The sequence below is a fragment of the Mus musculus genome, chromosome 8, assembly GCF_000001635.26.
Source record: "Mus musculus strain C57BL/6J chromosome 8, GRCm38.p6 C57BL/6J".
Lineage (NCBI taxonomy): Eukaryota > Metazoa > Chordata > Mammalia > Rodentia > Muridae > Mus > Mus musculus.
The window spans coordinates 72,033,232-72,038,801 of NC_000074.6; the positions used below are offsets into that span (position 1 = coordinate 72,033,232).

General features: G+C 41.0%; 3 pseudogenes; 2 read left to right on the top strand and 1 right to left on the bottom strand.

Annotated features, from left to right (window-relative positions):
• Nucleotides 1-1,998: 1,998 nt before the first annotated feature.
• On the top strand, nucleotides 1,999-2,456 carry Gm45734 (annotated as a pseudogene).
• Nucleotides 2,836-3,357, bottom strand: Gm18924 (predicted gene, 18924; annotated as a pseudogene).
• Gm25052 lies at nucleotides 4,411-4,526 on the top strand (annotated as a pseudogene).
• Nucleotides 4,527-5,570: the final 1,044 nt, after the last annotated feature.

The window sequence follows — 5,570 nt, forward strand, 5'->3', positions numbered from 1 at the left end:
AACACAACTGACCTTTAAGTTTCCACCTCACAGATCTCTGCAATTCCAAGGCCAGCTTGGACAACACAGAGTTCCAGACCAGCCAAAGATACACAGTGAGACCCTATCTCAAAAAAAAAAAAAAAGGAGTAATTTTTCTATTTTATCGACATTTCTACACTTATTTGTATGACTTTCCATCTTTTTTATGCCTTGTCATTGTCTGTGGTTGAGGGTCCTGACACCATCCTGACATGGACCAGCTGTATTGTCTCATTTTCATTTTTCTCAGATATTACATAAATCATATTAAGATTTTAAAATATTGCAATATCGACCTGTTAGATGCCATTGTTTATCCCAAAATTTGTTTTATATTTTACCATTGTCCCCTTTATTTCTCTTTCTGTACTGGGAATCAGATCCAGGATCTCAATGTGCTAGCCAAGCCCTCTTCCACTGAGCCTGGTCCCCACACCTCTTGACTTTATGCTTCCTCTTTTGCTTATTATTTTAAGACAGGGTTTATTTTAGTAAGATATTCTGTTGCTGTGATGAAAACACCATGACCAAAAAAAAACCAAAAAAAACAAAACAAAAACAAGTTGGGGAGGAAAGGGTTTATTGAGCTTACATTTCCAGATCATAGTCCTTCAGTGGAGGAAGCCAGAACAGGAACCTGGAGGCAGGAACTGAGGCCATGGAAGGGTGCTGCTCACAGGCTTGCTCCCCGTGGCTTGTTTAGCCTAATTTTTTTCATTAATTTATTTATTTTACATCTTGACCACAGTTTCCCCCTCCCTCCTCTCCCCCCAGTTCCTCCCCACCTCCTTCTCTTCCCTACTCCTACCCACTCTTCCTCTGTTTCTGTTCAGAAAAGGGCAGGCCTTCCGTGCATATCAACCAGCCATGGCATATCAACTTGTACTAGAACTAGGCACATCCTCTTCTATTAAGGCTGAACAAGGCAACCTAGTAGATGGAAAGGGCCCCAAAGACAGGTAGCAGAGTCAGAGACAGGCCCTGCTCCTGCTGTTCACAAGAAACTAAGCACGTCCATAACATATGTGCACAGAACCTAGGTCAGTCCCATGGAGGCTCCCTGTTGGTAGTTCATTCTCTATGAGTCCATATGGGCTCAGATTGATGGATTCTGTGGGTTTTCTTCTGGTGTCTTTTACCCCTCTGTCTCCTACAATCCTTCCTCCTCTGTTCCACAGGATTCCCCAAGCTCTGCCTAATGTTTAACTGTGGGTCTCTGCATCTGTTTCTATCAGTTGCTGGGTGAAACCTCTCTGATGGCAATTGGGTTAGACACTAATCTAAGTATAGCAGAATATCATTAGGCTTTAAGTTATTGACTTTTTTGTTGTTGATGTTTTGCCAGTCTTGTTTGGTTCTATCCTAGGTCCCTCGGTTATACAGCCTTTAGATTCTGGACATCCAGGCAATACCAGGGTCATGGGATCCCAGTTGTGGCTTGGGTCTTGAGCTGGACCAGTCATTGGTTAGCCACTCCCTCAACCTCTGTTCCACCTTTACTCCCACACATCCTATAAGCAGTATAAATTGTAGGTCAAAATTGTGGCTAGGTTGAAGTCCCAGTCCTTCCACTTAAAATCTTGACCAGTTCAGGTTCCATGTCCCTCACTGTTGGGAGTTTTAGCTAGGGTCACCCTCATAGATTCTTGGCAGTTCCCATTGCTCTAAGTTTCTAGCTCATCCCAGAGATGTTCCCTGATTCAGTTGTCTCTCCAGTACTCTCTCACTGTCCTCCTCCCACCTGATCCCTCCTGTTCCCATCCCCCATCAATCAGCAATGTCTATTCTATTCCCTTTCTCAGTGAGATTCACACATGCCCCTTTAGCCCTACTTGTTGCTTAGTTTCTTTGAGTCTGTGGACTATAACTTGGTTATCCTTTACTAATGTCCACTTAGAAGTGAGTACACCGGCTCTCCAACGCCAGCGCCGCCTCTCTCTTGCCGAGCTCCAGCCGAAGGAGAAGGGGGGTAAGTAAGGAGGTGTCCATACCATGGCTCGTACAAAGCAGACTGCCCGCAAATCCACCGGTGGTAAAGCAACCAGGAAACAACTGGCTACAAAAGCCACTCGCAAGAGTGCGCCCTCTACTGGAGGGGTGAAAAAACCTCATCGTTACAGGCCTGGTACTGTGGCACTCCGTGAAATCAGACGCTATCAGAAGTCCACTGAGCTTCTGATCCGCAAGCTCCCCTTTCAGCGTCTGGTGTGAGAAATTGCTCAGGACTTCAAAACAGATCTGCGCTTCCAGAGTGCAGGTATTGGTGCTTTGCAGGAGGCAAGTGAGGCCTATCTGGTTGGCCTTTTTGAAGATACCAATCTGTGTGCTATCCATGCCAAACGTGTAACAATTATGCCAAAAGATATCCAGCTAGCACGCCGCATATGCGGAGAACGTGCTTAAGAGTCCACTATGAGGGGAAACATTTCATTCTTGAAAAATTTTTTTTTCCTCTTCTTCCTGTTATCAGTAGTTCTGAATGTTAGATATTTTTTCCATGGGGTCAAAGGTACCTAAGTATATGATTGCGAGTGGAAACATAGGGGACAGAATCAGATATTGGCGTTTCTCCACGTTCATTTGTGTGTGAATTTTTAATATAAATGCAAGATGGAAAGCATTAATGCAAGCAAAATGTTTCAGTGAACACATTTCAACAGTTCAACTTTATAACAATTATAAATAAACCTGTTAAAATTTTCTGGAAAAAAAAAAAAGAAGTGAGTACACCATGTTTGTCTTTGTGGTCCTGGGTTACCTCACTCAAGATGCCATTTTCTAGTTCTATCCATTTATCTGCAAAATGTATGATGTCCTAGTGGATGCCTAGGCTCTATTGCTGTTATGCAGAGGCTGCCCACAGCTTTTGAGATGGAAAACACTGTAGGGAGACCCCTGCCAGGTCATGTGCTGGCCTTAAGAGTTTCAAGAATGCCCAGCCTCATAAGCAAAAGAGTTCCAGGGAAGCCGGGCGTAATGGCGCAGGCCTTTAATCCCAGCACTCGGGAGGCAGAGGCAGGTGGATTTCTGAGTTCGAGGCCAGCCTGGTCTACAAACTGAGTTCCAGGACAGCCAGAGCTGTACAGAGAAACCCTGTCTTGAAAAACAAACAAACAAAAAAAAAAACAAAAAACAAAAAACAAAAACAAAAACAAAAAAAAAAGGGAAGAACTCCATAAGGGAAAATCTTAGGGAAGTTAAATAGGAGTCCCTGAACTTTCTGTAGGCATTCTGGTGGCTTTGCCTCTAAAGCACTGTATGATGATAATGTTGCCAGTAGCTTGCATATACTGAGTGAGAGCACCAAGATGCAGTAGCCCTACATTTTTATGCCATTTCTGCTATCTCAAATTGAAGGGAGCCAGGCATGGTTGCGCACACCTTTAATCCCAGCACTTTGGAGGCTGAGGCAGGCAGATTTCTGAGTTCAAGGCCAGTCTGGTCTGCAAAGTGAGTTCCAGGACAGCCAGGGGTATACAGAGAAACCCTGTCTCAAAAAACCAAAAATAAATAAATAAATAAATAAATAAATAAATAAATAAATAAATAAATAAATGGGAAAAAACGGGGGGCCAAGTAAGAACTTGTGGGCTCACAGCTATGTTGTATCCATCCATTTTGTGAAGGTCATTATAGATGTTAAGAGTTCCCTGGTAAGAAGCTTTTGGTGTCATTTATGTATACTATCATATTATCTTCATTTGACTTCTGCCTTTCTAATTTGTAGCCCCTTGATCTCCTTTAGTTGTCTTATTACACTAGCTAGAACTTTTGGAGTCTGCCAAAAGACCCTCACTCACAAAGACCACAAAGATTGACATCCCTGCAATCTGCAAGAGGTTTTTTTATTGTTGATCCAACACACTGGGAACCCCCCTCAGCATGGAGGCAAGAGGAGAGACCCTGAACAAACAAAGAACACACTTTTTATACCTTATAAGGGGCAGATTTAGGCAACAGGACTAGCTGGCTTATTCTCATTGGTATAGCAAGTAACCCTTTCAGGCATTGGTTGGTTTGCATGGGGTGGCTACCTTTGGCCTAGTGACTCACTCTGCCTGACCTTATGTTTTTTTCTCTGAATTTAGTGGGAGGTGGGGCAGGAGAATTTTTCTGAAAACTGTTATTTTTGTTATGGTTATTTTTTCGAGAACAGCTAATCTTGTTTTCGCAGCTGTAGACTTTGTCTGATCATTTTTACTGCTAAAACTATACAGTTTGGAAAGTTCCTTCAGAGGGGGGAAGTGGCTAGGTTGTCTTGAATTTATTTTGGATTCTACAGAACTTTAAATACTATATTGAATATATATGGAGCAGGTGGGCAGCCTTGTCTTATCCCTGATTTTAGTGGAACTGCTTCAAGTCACTCTTCATTTAATTTAATGTTGGATAGCTTCTCGGTCTTTTGGCTAAGACCAAGTGTAGTATCTGTTCTTATCAGTTTAATTTATTGTTGGCTGTTTGCTTGTTGTAAACTGTCTTTATTAAGTTTAGGTACATGCCTTGTATCCTTGATCTCTCCCAGACTTTTAGCATGAAGAAGTGTTGGATTTTGTGAATGGTATTTTCAGCATCTAATCAGATGATCATGTGGGGGTTTTTTTCTTTCAGTTTGTTTACATGGTATATAAATTTACAGATTTTCATATGTTGGACCTTTCCTGGATCTCTGGGATGAAGCCTAATTGATCATGGTGGATGATGTCTTTGATGTGTTCTTTGATTCAGTTTGTGAGTATTTTGTTGAGTATTTTTACATATACGTTCATGAGGGAAACTGATCTGAAATTTTCTTTGTTTGGTCTTTGTGTGGTTTAGGTATTAGCGTGACTGTGATCTGATAAAATTAATTTTGCAGTGTTCCTTCTGTTTTTATTTTATGGAATAGTTTGAGGAGCGTTGGTATTAGCTTTCTTTGAAAGCCTGGTCTGGCTTGGGCTTTTTTTGGTTAGGAGACTTTTAATGATTGCTTCTATTTCTTTATTGGTTATGGGACTATTTAAATTGTTTGCCTGATTTTGATTTAACTTTGGTAAGTGATATCTATCAAGAAAATCATCCTTTTTTAAAAGAATTTCCAGTTTTGTAGAGTGTAAACTTTTGAAATAAGACCTAATAATTTTTTTTTATTTCTTCAGTGTCTGTTGTTATGTCTCCCTTTTCATTTCTGATTTTGTTAATTTGGATATCCCTTTTCTGCATTTTCACTTGTTTGGCTAAGGGTGTGTCTATCTCATTGATTTTTCTCAAAGAACCAGCTCTTTGTTTCATTGATTCTTTGTATTGTTTGCTTTGTTTCTCTTTTATTGACTCAGCCTTGAGTTTATTTCCTGCTCTCTTCTCCTCTTGGATGTGTTTGCTTCCTTTTGTTCTAGAGCTTTCAAATGTGCTCTTCTGTCACTAGCATGTGATCTCACTAATTTCTTTATAAAGGTGCTTAACGCTATGAACTTTCCTCTTAGCACTGCTTCCATCGTGTCCCATAAGTTTGGGAATATTTCGTTTTCATTGAGTCCTAGAAAGTCTTTCATTTCTTTATTTCTTCCCTG